Raw genomic sequence first — 16,363 nt, forward strand, 5'->3', positions numbered from 1 at the left:
GCCTGCAGAGTGGGAAATCACCCCTACTCCCAACTTCTATTTGTCCTGGCACCTACCCGGATCCTTCTTGGCCCCTCTGGATGCCCTTCATCAGCTTGTTTTCCTTTTCATGGGTGTGGTCCTTCTCTGAGCCTTAGAGTATGGGGAGGAGGCATCTAGATGACAGATCTGACTTTGTATATGTAGTGGCTTCCTCTGTTACCAATTCTTGTAGATTTATTGCAATTGCCTCCTAAGAGGTCTTGCTGCTATTCTACTCTTTCCTCTCCAAGCCAGATGTTCTAATAACTAATAATAACTAACATGTTGCATAGACCCTCTCTACTACACCAGTGGCATCAAACTTGAATAGAAATGGGGCCCACTAAACCATACATAAGGATCCCTATGGGCTACAGATTGACTTAGAAAACTGTATGTTAACATCATGTATTTTCTATTATATTTTTATTTATTTTTGTGAAATATTTCCCAATTATATTTTAATTTGGTTCCAGCACCAGGAATTTTGGGGCTTCTGGGTGTTTGATACTTCTCTGCTGTATGACCTTATTGCCTCATTATGCACAGCTCTAATTGTGTCACTGACTTCTCTGTTTCAAACCCAATACTTTGCCTACTCAGGACTTGATTCAAACTCTTGACTCTAGCATTCAAAGTCTTCCACAGTCTAGCATCCTGATCTCCTCTCTCTCCCCTGTACATGTTCTGTGCTCCAAACTGGACTGTTGGTGTTCCCCTGTAGTGTTAAGCCCACAAGACAGATCACTTTCAGATTCTACTTTGAAATGTAATCTTCTTGAGGGCAGGGATTGTTTTGTTTTCTACCTTCTAAGATAGACAGGAGCCTCCTACCTTCTCTAATTCTCTGGTCTCACTGTTTTCTATACCTGGCAATAGGCCTTATCCCTCCTCCCTCTTGGATCTGCGGGGGAAAGGGGGCAGGGTGCCTCCTGCCCCCACCTTCTTGAATTCCCATCTACCCTTTAAAGCCCAACTCAAGAACTACCTCTTCCAGGAATCCTTCATTGATCTACCCAGTTGCGTAATCATGCTCCCCACATCCTTCATTCGTTGTAGCCATTGGATGTTGATAATGATAACTCACATTTTTGTAGAGTTTTAGATGATTACATAGTAAGATATTTGTTATTTGTAACATTTGTATTACATATTTGCATTTATTTGTATTTTGTATAAAATTTATGGATATATGTATTTATGTGTGTATATTATTTATATATAAATTTATGTATAAAACACATTTGTATTACACATTACATACATAATACATAATATTACACATTACACACACATTATGTATTACACATTACATATATAATACATAGTATCATTACACACATAATATATATAGTATATTACATAATACATAATCTGTATTATACATTACATATACAATACATGATGTATATTATATATTACATACATAACACATGATAATATTACATATTACATGACATAATCATATTACAGATTAAGAAACTTAGATCCAGAACACACGTGATTTACCAAGGTTACTTAATAAGTGGCAGAGTCTAGATTTTAATCCATATCTGTTGACGATAAGTCCATTCTTCATAATACTGAGCCACACCATCTCTTGCCTCATGACAAGAACCATGTCTGGAGAACTCAGTTCTCCTAGACCAGCTTTGGATGCTCCTGATTCTGGCTTGGTAACTCTACTTGGCCTTTGACTTGAAATGTGAGGCGAGAAGGGACAGAAAAGACTCTCCTCTACTCAGTTCATAGAAAGATTTTATCTTCCCTCCAATCCTCATCCTGTCTCAACTTCCCAGAGAGTGAATCATGCTAGTTACATAGGGGAGGCAGCTACAAGGTAGCTTAAAATGAAGATCAGCCTTAGGTGGATGGTTCTTTAGAGGCCACATTGACTAAATTCTGGGGATCTGAGTTCCTCAACCTCACCCTTCTATAGAAGAGGATTTGTCTTTATGCAGTTCTTTATTGTGCCAGTTGCCATGCCAAGACAGTAGACTTGATCTCCGCTTCCTTGGGATTTGCACCCAAATTGATGGCAAACATATCCTCTGTAAATGAAGTCTGGTAATCATATTACTTAAGTTCCCTGGGCCCTCTGTAAAATGAAAAGGTTATTCTGAATGGCCTCGATCCATGGATGATCTTGGGAATGAATGATAGTGCACTTTGTGAGAGAGAGACAGAGAGAAATCAGATGAGGAGTCCATGTAGAGAAATTGTCACACATCTCCCATTGAGCCAGAGAGGACTGAAGGAGGATGAGGAAAAACTTGGAGAGCTTTTGATATGTTCTTGCTTTTATGGGAGAGATCCCACTAGCAGGCTAACACTTTAGCCCTAGGCAATGCTTTAGAATCATGCCTTCTCTGGCTGCCAGGGAGGGGTGGGGGTAGGGATAGACTGGAGGGAGATAGACCAAGCTTAATGAGACTTTTTTTCTCTCCCTCCCTCCCCTCTTTCTGTTTGTCTCTGTCTCTCTCTTCCTTTCTCTCTGTTTCTCTTTCTGTCTCTTTTTCTCTGTGACTCTTTTTCTTTGTCTCAGTCTCTCCGTTTCTCTGTCTCTTTCCCTTTCTCTCTGTCTCTCTTAGCTGCCTCTTCTTGGATCATCTCCAGAGCTTTCCCCACCCTCTAGGGCGGGTTCCCTTTCTGTCCCTTCCTTGTCCTACAGAGAGGGGTGAATGTGGCTGGGCTCCCAGCCATATGCTCCTCTTGCACTGGGGATGGGGGAACAGAAAAGGGGGTAGGGCAAGGCAGGTCAGACTGAGTTGGGTCCACGTTCAGGAGCTCACTAACAGCATCCAGCTGTTGCCGCACCCAGCAGACTTCCTGCCTTGGGCTTTGGGCTTTTTCCTTCTGAATGTGTGCTCCCATCAAAGTGAATGACCCAATGAGGTTTTTGGAAGCCCTTTTCATCAATTGCTCCATCACTGCTTTCGTGTCATTCCTTTGGTTGATATTTGTCTAACCTTGGATCCTCCCCTTTGCTCATTCATCTTTTTCTCTATTTCTCTTACTCCCACCCTGTACCCTTTCCTGCCTCTGCTAGTGGCTATGTTCCAGAAGCCTCAGCCTAGTGCTCTGGTGACCACCATAGCAGCTACTGACCTAAGAAAAGAGGCCAGAATCCAGTTATGGGGAAGGGCATAGTGACAGAAGGAAACACCACCAAGAAGGGGTCTTGCTACTGAGAGTAGTTACATTATCTGATCTAAACTCATGACTTAAGTATAGATGTACTTATCCATGGAGATATTAGGATCCGAGCTTTAGAGCTAGAAGGTATCTCAGATGCCATCTAGGCCAATCCCCTTATTTTACAGATAAAGAAACTGATGCCCAGAGAGGTTAGGCGGCCTGTCTAAGGTCACACAGGTCAAAAGCATTATAAATGAGATTTGAATTCAGGTCCTTGGGTTCCAGAGTAAGCATTATTTCCATTGTATCATGATGCCTCCTGGCTCTGAAATAAAAGGCAGCAGAGCATCTGAAACTCATATACTGTAGTCATCATCTCAGATTTGCCAGGGGCAGCAGGGTGGTACGGTGGATAGAGTGCCCAGTCCGTAGTCAGGAAGACTCCTCTTCCCAAGTTTAAATCCAACCTTAGATGCTAGCTGTGTGACCCTGGGCAAGTCACTTAACCCTGTTTGCCTCAGTTTCTTCATCTGTAAAATGAGCTCAAGGAGTAAATGGCAAGCCATTCTAGTATCTCTGCCAAGAGAACTCCAGATGGGGTCAGGAGGAGTCACACATGACTGAAAACAACTGAACAAATTTGCCACCTGAGTTGTCCAGTGAATCCAATAGGTCCTTTTCCCACTCTCCTCTCATGGATGAGACATGGCTGGTGTCTGGGCTAGGCCTCTAGGTGGAGCCCATTTTCTTTAACCTAAACAGACATTGCTTGGATGCTAGGAGCATTTTGAAAAAAGGAACCAAGACTTTGGTGGCAGAGATGAGACAAGGAAAAGAATTGCTATGTGTTTTCATATAATGAGTGGGACTCCTTGTAAGTAACACGTAGAATCTCTTTTCTTTTTATTTTTGTAATAGACCAATACCAGGTCTTAGTTATAAGTTATTAGTAACCGGAGGAGAAGCAGAGGAGGACTGAATTCATCCAGCTCCCTCTACCCTGCTCTACCTTAAGAAAAAAGAAAAGATTCCCCTCCCCCTTCCCCACCGGTTCTTCACATGCCCCCTGGGGGCAAAATGAGCCAGTAGGAATTGGGTACAGCCCTTTTAAGAGACCAAAGCTAGTTTGAGGTCTGGGAAGTGGTTCAGAGAGAGACAAAGTAAGGTCTGAGATTTCAGCTTTGGTCCCTCTGGTTAAACCCTTGGGAGGTAAATAGGAACCAGGGTTATAAGGGGGCTATGTGAGCTCTGTACCTCATCAGGCAGTATGGAGAGCTGAAACAGGCTTGGGCTGTAGAAGAAGGAGAAATGGTAATTTAGGGTGGTATAGACCAGAGAAGGGGGGGGGGGGTAAAAGATTGCTGTCTTTAACTCATGGGAAGATGCTCTGATTCAGCACAGGAGCCTTGGTTGTCCCTCAAATCTTAATGGAAATGACGCGCTCTGGGAAAACCAAGCTCAATTCATTTGAATAAATCTAAATATATTTGCATGCATCATGCCTGTAGATCTTGTCTTCATTTAGACTTCCCAAAAATTCATTTTCTATTTTTAAAGAGATAGAGGGGGTGTTTGACTCTGCCTAGTCCTTGCCCACCCTCCATCTGTATCTAAAAGACTTCAAAGTGATGTCTCCTATATTTTACACATAATAAAGCATACCTGGGACCCAACTGCTTATTCAGACCTATGCAAATAACATGTGCATGAGTGGGCCCCCCCCATTTCTGATTTCCATTGCTTCAGGTTGTGTTCTTCAGACTCTGGCTGGGACAGGGAGATCCCAGAGGAGGAGATTCAGCCAGGCTTTGATGCTGCAGCTAACAGAAGTAATCTAAGTCTAGAAGGAAGGGATTATTATGCCAGTCCAGGAAAGAAGGTAGGAGGAGAGGTAAAGGTTAAGATGAAAAAGAAGGTAAGGTGGTCCTCTACCTGGGGACTCTTCCCCTCTGCTCTCTGATCTAGCTAGACTCAGTGATGCTGTGACCATGTCTGCCTCCCTCTTCAATAAATAAAAATATTCCCTCCCCAGATCTCTTCTCTTTCATTGGCCCTCTGGGCAAATATTTCATAATGTGGGCTCACCCAATTGGGCACAGCGCCAGGGCTGGCTGTCTCAGGTTGTCTCTCTTCTCCAATCCCGAGGGGAGACCTGGGTGGGACCAGAAGACTCTCCCTCTGCACATGGGAGGTAACAGAATTACTCAGGTAGATGGCCTCAAGGTGGGAGCCACCTATCTCTGAAGGCTCTGAGAGCAAAGGGCTGTCCAGTGACAGAAATCAAGCCACCCCAGCAGCCTTGAAGGGGTTAAAGCATTAAGGCCTGTCAGCCAGCATGTGTGGCTGTTAATGATTGCTACCCACCAGGGACCTGGTGAGTATTAAAAGGAAAGCCTTTTCTGTATTCCTGGAGTGGAAGAAGTCAGGGCTAGAGGGTGCAGAGGGGACTCCTGAGAGCCGGTGAGTTGTGTGTTTCTCTATCTACTGTTGTTTTCCTGTGTGTGCTGTTCAGGAGTACAGGGAGGGGATGTGGGATGTGACAATGCTAATGTGTTTGACCAGCTTTTTCTTTTATTGTAACAGGATGCAAATCCTCCACTTTTTAAAATAATTTAACATAAAGTTGAGATGTCGCTGCCCACATGTATTTTAGGCAGAGTGGTAGATGTGAGGGGTAGATGAAGCCCCAGTCTTCTGTCCTGAAATAGAGACAATGGTCTGAGTGGCTGTACTGCATACCAAGCTGGAGCTGCCTTCCGTACCCCTTCTCAGCCATTGTCTGCAGAGGAGAGGGTAGGCTTGGGGTCGGGGTAGACAGAGGTGCACCTTGCTGGGTGACAGCAGCATTGCCCCCCAAATGTGAGTTTAGCAGGAATTAAGCCTCTGAGGTGGGGCAAGGTTTTGAGTGGGGGGGGGGCGGTAATACAAGGGAAGTTAGAAAAGCCATTGTTTCCTTTTGCCCCTCTTTCTCTTTGTGGGACAGGTGTGAATTAGCAGGGTGGGCCCAGCCAGCAGAGAGAGAGCCCGGTGACTTACCATGGAGAGACCTGCCTGAATCTGGGAAGGGAGAGAGAGATCCTATGCCCCAGTACATGTGCCTTCCTAGCTCCAGGATCCTTCTCCTAGGACACAGATATCGGCCTGAGCTGCCCCAGGGAGGGTGGGAGCTGCTTTATTCTTTGTTGGGAGTTTTATGAGCTGGTTCACTCAGCAGAAGGTTGTGCGTGTGATACAATATTGAGCAGTGTGGAGAGCAGAACGGCTGGCTTGTTCCTCTCTTGGCTTGAATCCTCTTTGCCCCTCTGCCCCTCCTTTGGGAAGGAAGCAGGATGAATGAGGGGATAATGGGAAGAGATGGGCCTTTCTCTGAACTTGGGGGAGGGAGGGATCACCCACCATATCTCCTCCCTGACTGTTCCGTCTCCTTGCCTAAGCAACCTTCTCTCCCACTTCCTCTACTGGTCCTTGTGTCAGGGATGATCTTAGGTAGGAGTTTATGCCATAGGGAGGTGGGAACAAGCTCACAAACATTTTGGGGAGCCTCTGAACTGAACCCCCACTGTGATTAATTCACAACAAGGCACCAAGAGGACTCCCCACATTGGGATGACAGGGGCAGCCAGGACACGGAGGTTCTGAGATGGGAAGTGGCTACAGCAGCTGGAAGCTGACTTACCTGTCAGCTAGGCTGGTCAGGGCATACAGTCTGTTCACCCCTGGAAACTGCACAGTGGAGTCTGGGAACAGCCCCACCCTGCCCCCCTTGGCCAGCCACATTGGAAGTGCCAACCCCCCTCCCCCCTGCTCCTTGTAGGTCTCCTGGGGCTGGGGCAGGGTTCAGCCCATGGCAGTGTTTCTGTCCCTGAGCGCCCAGGGATATATTGCTTTTGTTTCATGGGCATTGTCTTCCTGCCTTAGCTCCCACTTGGGAGATTTCTTTTCACCTTTTTCTTCCTTTCTTCCTCTCATTGGCCAGAGTCACCTATGGGCATTCTGGGCAGCCTAGTGCCCCCTTGGGTCACATGTTGTTTGTTTAGGAACAGGCTGTCTTTTCGTGATCAACACAGGGCAGGAGGAGATGGGAAAGAAAGAAGCAATGACCCCTGTTGTCCCTGGGGGCAGCATCGATACGTCTTGCACTGTCTTCACTGGCAGGCCCCATGCCCAGAATGCACGCTCCGCTCAGCTCTACCTCTTAAAGTCCCTCAAGGCTCAGTCATTATTATTAATAATAACAGCTAACATCTGTATGGCACTTACCACATGCTAGATAGACACTGTACCAAGTACTTTACAAGGATTATCTCCTTTGATCCTCAAAACAACCTTGGGAGGTAGGTGCTATTATTATCCCCATTTTACAGCAGAGGAAACTGAGGCAAATAGAGTTAAGTGGATTGTCCAGAGTCATGCAGCTAATAAGGCTCTGCAGCTGGATTTGAATTCTGGTCTTCCTGACTCCGAGGCCAGTGTTCTATCCACTGTGCAGCCTGCCAGAAACCTTCACTGATCTCCTTCCGGTTAGTGTTCTTTCCTCTTCAAATAATCTTGTGTTTTCTATATACATGCTGTATATGTCAATGTCCCTGAGAGCAGGGACCGTTGGTCATTTTGATCTTGGTAGGCCTAGCACCTAATAGGCGCCTTGTCTGTATTGTTGTTCAGTTGTGTCTGACTCTTTGTGACCCCATCGACCACATCACACCCATACTGTCTATGAGGTTTTCTTGGCAGAGATACTGGAGTGGTTTGCCATTTCTTTCTCCAGCTTGTTTTACAGATGGGGAAACTGGGGCATACAAGGTTAAATGACTTACCCAGGGTCACACAATGTCTGAGGCTAAATTTGAACTCAGGAAGATGAGACTTCTTGACTTCAGGCCTGGCACTCTTATCTACTGAGCTACCTAGCTGCCCTTCCAAATTGACCTGGAATTCAGTAGTAATCCAGTGAGGAGATGAGGGAAGAACTTGGCTCCTGTGTCTCTGAACTGCTTCCACTCACTTTGCCTGTTCTCTGGAGCATCCTGAGTCAGCCTCAAATTTGCCTTCCTCCAAGGCTGCCTTGGACCTGCTTTCCTTTGGGCAATTGATACTGGCGTTCTGATGGTGGAATAAATGATAGTAAAGATAAATCTCAGACCGTGGATTTTGCAAAATAATTTCCATTAGGCTTCTGAGGCTAAAGATTTCCCTTCTTGCTTTGTTTCTTATTGGGCTGATAATAAAAAGCAGCTGAAGTCCGGGATGATGAGGAGGAAAGAAGCCCTGATTTTGTGATCAAAGGCTCTTGGATTGGAAGCCTTTCTTCATCATTTACCAAGTCACCTTTCTTTCTTTGGACCGATTTCCTCTTCTGCAAAATGAGAGGGTGGACCAGTTCTCCACAAGGCCCCCCAGCTCTAAATGTCATCATCCCTGATCAGTTACAGCTGTCAAGGAAGCTAGTCTAGAAGGGCATATTTAAGGAGAGTTGATGGTAATCATACCATAGGTCCCTTCACAAAATCTCCCTTTTCTTCTTGGATCTCATTTTTTATCCATGGTGGTATTCCCATGTGAGAGATGGAAGAATTAAGAGCTAAGTCCCAGGGCAAACTGGGGCTCTTCAACCTGTAGCCCACCTATAGGCAGGATGTTTCTGGCCCCATTCTTGCTCTGTCCCCAAAGGGGCCTTCTAATCAGTAAAGTGAGGAGTTTCCTGCCATTCTCAGCCTTCAATGGGCAAGCCCCTCTTGCCTACATGTGAAGCTCTAGCAAATTCTCCCTTGTCAGGAGAGATTTAAAATTTTCCACTGTACCATCTGTGACCAACCTGTCTCCCCTGTTCCCAGTCCATAAAGCAGGCCTGAGCAGATCCCTTTCCCATGTCGGATAGGGAATGTACCAAAGCATCACAGATAAAGAGTTAGAAGGAAACTCAGAGGTCCGTGAGTCCAAATCCCTTATTTTATAGATGGGGAAACTGAGACCCAGAGACTAAGCCAAATGACATGCCCAAGGTCATACCAGTAGTTGGTGGAAACAGTCAAAATTTTTCTCCTGGGATAGAAATGGGGTGGCTATAGGTATCCAGGTCTCCCTGTCTGCTTCTCCCTTCCCTCAGACCTTTTGCAGAGGCCTGGGAGGGTATGATCTCTAGAATGAGAGCTTTGTCTGATACCTTACTTTCCTCCCTTCCCTAAGTCCCCCTGCCGGGCTGCTTGGGAGAAGTGAGGCCTCCTCTTCCCCAGACAAAGCCTCCCCTTTGTAGTGTCTTATCAGGGTCATGGCTGCCTGCCTGGGTGGGGGAGCAGGAGAGGAGGGGCTCAGAGGCTGAGGAAACTGTCTGTCCAATCTCTTAGTGAGATGCCTGGGAAGCACATGCACCATATATGGCAAGAACCTCTCCACCCCTTGTATCTATAACAAGCCATCAATCCACAAATATGTATTAAGCATCTACCAAGGAAAAGATTCTGGTTGTGGGCGATGAATGTTATAAAACTGAGTTGCTGCCCGAATGAGACATTCATGTCCTCTCTAATGCAGCAGACACATAGCCAGCGCACACAGAGGGCACTGAAAACTCATATGCTTTGTCCCATCACACTGCCTGGGATTATCCTCACGATAAAAGATGTGGGGTCCCAGAGAACATTCTGGGACTCCACATATTCCTGCAGGTGGGAATTTTTCTAGGTGTTTTATCCAGAGAAGGACTTAAAAGATCCTGAATCATTGCCAGATAAATTCTAGTTGACTGACTCTCTCTGATCCTCAACTTTTAGGACCTCAGCTTCCCCATCTGTGAAATGGGCGTTGCTTGCCTTTTCTTTTAGAACAGGGACTCACAATCATAGGATCACAATTTAGAATGGGAAGGGACCTAACGGGCAATCTTAGTTCAACACCTCATTTACAGTTGGGAAAACTGAAGCCCAAAGATGCCTTATACAAGGACTCATGGGCAGTAAGTGGAAGAAACTGGATTTGAACCCAGGTACTCATTACAAATCTAACATTCTTTCCCTTATACTAGGAATGTCTTTATCATGTTACTTCCCCCTCCCTCTACTTTCTTCCCTTTGCTCTAGGCATCTTGAGAACATACCCTCTTCCCTTCTCCACATGGGTGCTTGAATAGACTGGGTAAGGCATTCTGTCCTCTGCTTGGGCAAAGTGCCATTTACTTAGCACTATTGTTACCATGGGTACTATAATGGGCATTGTTGGTTCCGTTATTCATGTGCGAAGCAACAAAAATGTATTAAGTACCTTCTCTGTGTGGAGTACTATTGTAAGTTCTGGGTGAGATACGGGGTTTAGCTAAGACATAGCCCTTGGCTCATGGAGATTCTGGTATAGCATGGGGATAAGAACCCAACACAGATATTATACTCACTCATTGCATCATATTATATATTGTAGTTAAGAGTTGCAAAAGAAAATGTTATTTGAAATCTATTCATATGGGGAAATTGAGGTAGAGAACAGCTTGTACCTGTTAAGGAGGAGGATTGGGACCAGGAGCTTTGCTAATTTCTTGGAGTAGAGATGGAAGGAAGGTCAGCCAACTCTGGCTTGTTATGTTGCAAACACTTATTCTGCAGAATTCCTTTTCCTCGGATAGGGTGGGGTTACTTCTGTCTCTGGGACACAAGGATCAAATCTGTTGACTAAAGGAGTGGAAAGAGTTTGTGTGAATGACTTTTAACAGAGTCTGAAAGTTGACAACTGGGTTGCCTCATTCTTTGGAGAGCAAGGATTTGGACTCCAAATCAGAACTGGACACTCAAGGTGGGTCATGCTACCATTGCCCCTTTCTAGCCGAGGGACCCTATCCATGTCTAGGGCCATCAGGAGAGGGAAATTGGGGTGACAGAGGATGGCAGGAAGCTGGGACTAACTCCAAAGCAGGAGATGGATCAGGAAGATGTCATCAGGAAAAGCTAAAGTCAGAGGCTGATACTGTTTTCTCACCTATTCTCATAGTAAGGAACTTGTGCTTTGTCTTTCTCAAAGAGGTCCATGACATCAGGGAGATGATGACATGATTTGCAACTGAATTGGATTTAAGTGAGGAAGGGCTATGCAAAGTCTCCAGCCTCATTTTCTCCTCCAGAGCCATCAGAGTCCAGTGGCCAGATATAGATCATCATGACTGGAGATGGTCCAGGATGCAGTGGGAGACTTTGGCCTTTAAGCTAAGGTCCTTTGGAGTTCTCATTTTGAGTGAGGCAACACCCATTCAGTGGATAGGACTCTTTAAGAAGTGAATCAAGGGATGGCCCCCTTTGATGATGATGATGAAGATGATAAAACTGGGAGAGGAAAACCCTCAGGGTTGCTGGCCAAAAGAGAAACAATTACTATTTACATTCACTGAGTCTAGAGGAACAGAGTAAGAGAGGTAAGTGTGAAGGAGCTGACTGAGGTGTTTCCCTTGAGCCAGTGAAGGTAAAGAATGTTAGCTCTGCCTGTCCTGCTCCTTCCTCTGAGGTCATGGAAACCTGTAGCTGAGCTATAAGGGATCTCAAGAGATCATATGTCTGGTCCAGGTCCTTGACTCAAGGCAGGTAAAATTTAATTTTCCCCCTTCTAATAGATAGGACGAACCTATCAGGATCATGATGGGTCAATCTATGATGAGGTAAGACATCTGCTTGGTTCCCCATGATTACAGATTCATAGATTTTGAGCTAGAAAGGGCCTTATAAGGATGGCCTCCAAGTCCTATTCCTAGGGACCTGAGATCATGGGGAACCAAGCAGATGTGAGTCACATTTCAAGGACTGAGAAGATACAGAGATAAATGAGGAGGGAAGTTAGATGATATTGAGAAAGCATGGCTAATCCAGGGGTCTACTGTCCTTGGAGCCCTATGAACAGTGGCTTTCTCTCCTTTACCCTCTGAAAAACCAGTCCTATTCCTTGTCTGTGAACTTCAGGGAGTAGAAGAGGGAGGAGGTTAAATAGATAACATAGCAAATCCTTTGAATCTCACCTCCCTTTGTTCTGAGCCATTTCATGGTCAGCAAGGGTTTTTTCTACTGTAAAAGAAACAGGAAAGTGAATGAGCTCAGGGTGGGACTATCCCTTAACAGCAACAGGACATGGGGCTAGGAGTCAGTGGAGAAAGCCATGCTTTTATTCTCTGCCCCTCTCCCCACAATTGAGGAATGGTAAGGGAATAGTGGTGACCTGACACCTTTTGAAACTCAGCCATATGGCTTGGTCTTCGGGATGTTTGTCTAGCCTCCCTAGTAGAAGTTGTCCCACCCTAACTGTGCTAGAAATAACTCTTGGCTTAGGAGAAGGAGATAGAACGGGGTGGAGTGAGGGAGGAAAGGAAAGGAAGCAGAGAGGAGAGGACAGTGCCAAAAACAAGACTGGGTGGAAGCCACACAAATGGCCTTGGGCAGGATGTGGGCTGGGACCTCCTCTTCGAGCCCCCCTAGTTTTGACTTTGAGGTAGCACATAGGGAAGAGAAGACCATCCTATCCCAAGGGACTCCTTCCCACTCCATCTCTCAAGGGTCCAGACACTTTGGGACAACACATGCAATGACTGCCCCATAGCAACTTCTGGGATATGGCAATAGCAACTGGAAGCCCAGAAGGATGTTTGGAGAGTAGGAGGCTGGCTAGAGAAGTGGATTTTCTGCTTGGAGTGACCTGAGGAGCTTCGCAAGTCAGTCTGCTCAGGATGTTGGATGGAGAAATGGAAATGGAATCGGTTTTTAATTGGAAGGGAATGTAGGGGCAGATAAGAGTACTGAAACATGGAACATAATGATGTGAGCAAACAGGAGAGGAGCAGGGATATGCATCTCCCCCTTCTCCCCTTAACAGCTCTACTCCCTCACCAACAGAAATCCTTTTGTGGAAATTGGATAGAGAGAGGGTCCATGGTTGGAATTGGCTAGGGACAGAAATAAAAGGAAGTAGGGATAAGACATGTTGCCCTTGTCCCCATCTCTTTCTGACTTCAGTCCAGATAGCATGAACTGTGACCTCAGCAGCCAAAGTTATCCTTAGATCCAAGGAGCCAGAAGAGAGTTAATTCTTCATCAGCAAATTTCTCAATAACTATAGAGAGGAAACAGCTGGGGATAAATCAGGCCCCTAAAGTGGGGAATAGGGATAGAGGGGCAGACTATTAAGGGAGGGGAAGTATTCTTCCCTAACTCAGTTAAGAATTTTTTTGTACTATCCCCATGGGATCGTTCACCATGTTATTCGTGGGATGTAGACCAAGAAAAGCACAAAACTACTGTAGGTAGATGTTTGGGCCAGAGCCTGCCTGCCCTCTCTCTCTCTCTCTCTCTCTCTCTCTCTCTCTCTCTCTCTCTCTCTCTCTCTCTCTGTATGTATGTATGTGTACATATTATGGTTACATGCAGGGTCAAAATAGATGATCACAGGATCACAGAATTAGATTTGGAAGGGACCTTGGAGATCAAGTCCATTGATAATAGTACAGTTAAATGGGGTGAATGTCTGGATCCAAAGAGTTGTCTGTAACTGGTTCAATGCCTCTAGTAGATCGTCTTAGGAAGCTCTGCTTGGTGCTTTGCTAATAGTTTTATCAATGACTTGAATAAAAGTGGATGTTGTACTTATTAAATGTACAGATGACACAAAGAAGGCAGAGGTGTTTAGCATCCTCAGTGACAAAATTAGACTTCGAAAAGATCTCGATTAGTTAGAACACTGGGCCTAAGATGAAGCAATATGAAATATAAAGTGTATAAATGCAAAGCCAAAGGCAGCATGGCACAGGGCATAGAGATCCAGCCTTGGAATCCAGAAGAGTTGGCCTCAGGACTTGCCTGTGAGTCGTCATAGCTTTGTGACCCTCGTCACTCAACTTTTCAGAATCCCTAGGCAAATCTGTGACTCTAAATTAGAGATAAATATTTCTGGGCCTCTGTAATGGGGTGCATGGACTATTGTGTCTTCTCCCGTACTGTAATTGCTCACATTTCTCATGTGGATAGCTTCTAACTCTCTAAGTTGGTTCAACCACTCCAAACTGCTCTCATGCTGGCAAGTCTGGGTTCCTGCAGAAGGATGATGACTGTGTATGTGTAACTATATAGTTATACTTAAATTCTTCAGAGTCCTAAGGATAACCCTGTTATGAGTTAATATACTTCTACCGAGTACCTGTTGATACAATTGTTTACACCACCAAACAATGACAATAATAAACTTTTAAATCTTAAACATAACTTTTTAACAACAAGGTAAGAGCAATAATTTGTGATACTATCACAGGTACATATATATTACAGTAAATATATATGAATAATAAAATATAACACAATCTATATATAGCCCTGGGTCATACTCTTCTACCTACCAATTCACTTGATATCTGTGGGTGGAGTGGACACAGAGCTACAGAAACTTTCCAAGGAAATATGAGTGACAAAAACCTATGCACTCAGAGTAACTCATGTCTCTAAAACTATCATCTTTGTTGTCCACTTTCAAGACCATTAAATTACCTTAGTAAAGGAGATATCTGTGTTGAATAGATACTTCTGCTGCTAAGATAAGTTGATCCACACTTTTAGTTGCTCAGCATGTCACTGGGAATAAAGTCTCAGGCAAATTAGATAGAACTGAGTAACTTGTCTGGTTCTCCACTTTCAAGCTTTTCCTCTATTCAGTGAGACTTAGCAACATTAACTATAGTGTGTATCATTTTTAGTTTCAAACTTAGTTGATGCAGTTCTGAAATCTGCCTTTCACCTCTATTCTCTTATCTTCCTGGATTTAGATCGGGGTGGGGAACCTGCAACCTCAAGGCCACATATGGCCCTTTAGATCCTTAAGTATTGCCCTTTGACAAACAGCTTAGATTCGGTGGAAGGGCTGCACTTGAGGAGCTTGAGGATCACGTGGCCTCGAGGTTGTAGGTTCCTCATCCCTGGTTTAGATTCTAGATCCTCTCTGCAAACAACCCCACCTTAGTTTTTAATTAGTAATTATATCCTCATATTTTGTTTATAATCAGACAAATTATATTTGTCCCATAATCATACAACAGTTCTCGTGTCTATAATCACTCTAGTTTTGTACCTGTTGACATCAAAAGTGTTCCTAACAACTGTCTCAGAACTCAGTCAGAAAGTAGCTATATTTCAGAGTAACTGTAACTTAGAATTCTGAGCTGACTTAATAAAGTGACAAACCTTAAAGGGTCAGTACGTTGAAGTTGTGTTATTGGAATGGGGTTCTCCTACTGGGAGTTTACCATAACCATGAAATCACAGCTATGAACACAAGATATAAAGGCTTGCACTTAAGTTAAAAAACAACAAACAACTAAACTCAAGTACAAGATAGTAGAAGCATGACTAAATAGCAGTTTGAAAAAGATTTAGGAGTTTTAATGGACTGAAATCTTAATATAAGCCAACAACGTGTTAGAGCAGCCAAGAAAGCAAATGAGGTCTTTGGCCACAGAAGAGAAACCGTCTTCTCTTCCTCCACCTCCTCCTAGTTCTGTCTCCATCATGCCATTTGTTGTTAGGTTTCATTAGTCATAGCTGACTTTTTTTCGCAAAGATACTGGAGTAGTTTGCCATTCCCTTCTCTAGCTCATTTTATAGATGAGCAAACTGAGGCAAACAGAGTCAAGTGACTTGTTCAGGGTCATATAGCTAGGAAGTATCTGAGGCCAGATTTGAACTCAGCAAGGTAAGTCTTCCTGATTTCAAGCCCAGTGCTCAATCCCCTGCACCATCTAGCTGTTTCCTAGTATGCCATCACACCATACTACCTCTCAGAGGAATTTCTAAGGAAAAGGAGCAATAATTCCATCGTTCTCGTCCTTGGTCAGACTTCAGTAGGAATATTGTGTTCAATCCCAGGCATCACATTTTGGGAATGACATCGACAAGTTAGAGGACCGCCAGGGTGGTGAGGAGCTCCTCATTCTTTTCATATGAATATTAATTGAAGGAATTGGGGCTGTTAACAAGGAGAATAGAAAACCTGTAGGGAAGCTGGAAGTAGGGAATATTAGCTGTCTGCAAGTACTAAAAGGGCTCTCCTATGGAAGAGAGGTTAACTGCTCTGCTTGGCTCCAGAGGGCAGAACTATGAGCTTGGAAGTACTTGCAAAGAGAAATTGGAGCGTTGTTTGAGGCAAAAATGACCAACAATTGCAGCCATACTAGAATGGCCTCAGGTGGTACAGTGAGCTCTTC

The 16,363-nt window shown here is 44.6% G+C and overlaps 1 protein-coding gene and 1 long non-coding RNA gene across 24 annotated transcripts in view; one reads left to right on the forward strand and one right to left on the reverse strand.

The window, feature by feature from the left end:
• The window catches only part of PLEKHA6 (pleckstrin homology domain containing A6), a 218,170-nt gene that overhangs the window by 133,568 nt on the left and 68,239 nt on the right, over positions 1-16,363 (forward strand). The window contains exon 1 of one of the 22 annotated variants that reach the window (XM_072648104.1): positions 1,429-5,533. The exons of 19 other annotated variants lie outside the window; for them this stretch is intronic. The gene's annotated coding sequence lies outside the window, so the exon portion shown is untranslated. Of the gene's footprint in view, positions 1-1,428; positions 5,534-5,572; positions 5,620-10,810; positions 10,939-16,363 lie in introns of those variants that run through there. 2 more of the 22 variants (XM_072648103.1, XM_072648106.1) reach the window with 2 other exon arrangements.
• LOC140529443 (uncharacterized) overlaps positions 1-16,363 on the reverse strand; it is a 32,076-nt gene that overhangs the window by 8,594 nt on the left and 7,119 nt on the right. Inside the window, exons 2-3 of one of the 2 annotated variants that reach the window (XR_011975559.1) lie at positions 10,643-10,817; positions 5,455-5,858 (exon numbers count right to left, since the gene is read on the reverse strand). This is a non-coding gene — a long non-coding RNA (uncharacterized lncRNA). Of the gene's footprint in view, positions 1-5,454; positions 5,859-10,642; positions 10,818-16,363 lie in introns of those variants that run through there. The other variant, XR_011975558.1, reaches the window with a different exon arrangement.

The sequence above is a fragment of the Notamacropus eugenii genome, chromosome 2 (genome assembly GCF_028372415.1).
Source record: "Notamacropus eugenii isolate mMacEug1 chromosome 2, mMacEug1.pri_v2, whole genome shotgun sequence".
NCBI lineage: Eukaryota > Metazoa > Chordata > Mammalia > Diprotodontia > Macropodidae > Notamacropus > Notamacropus eugenii.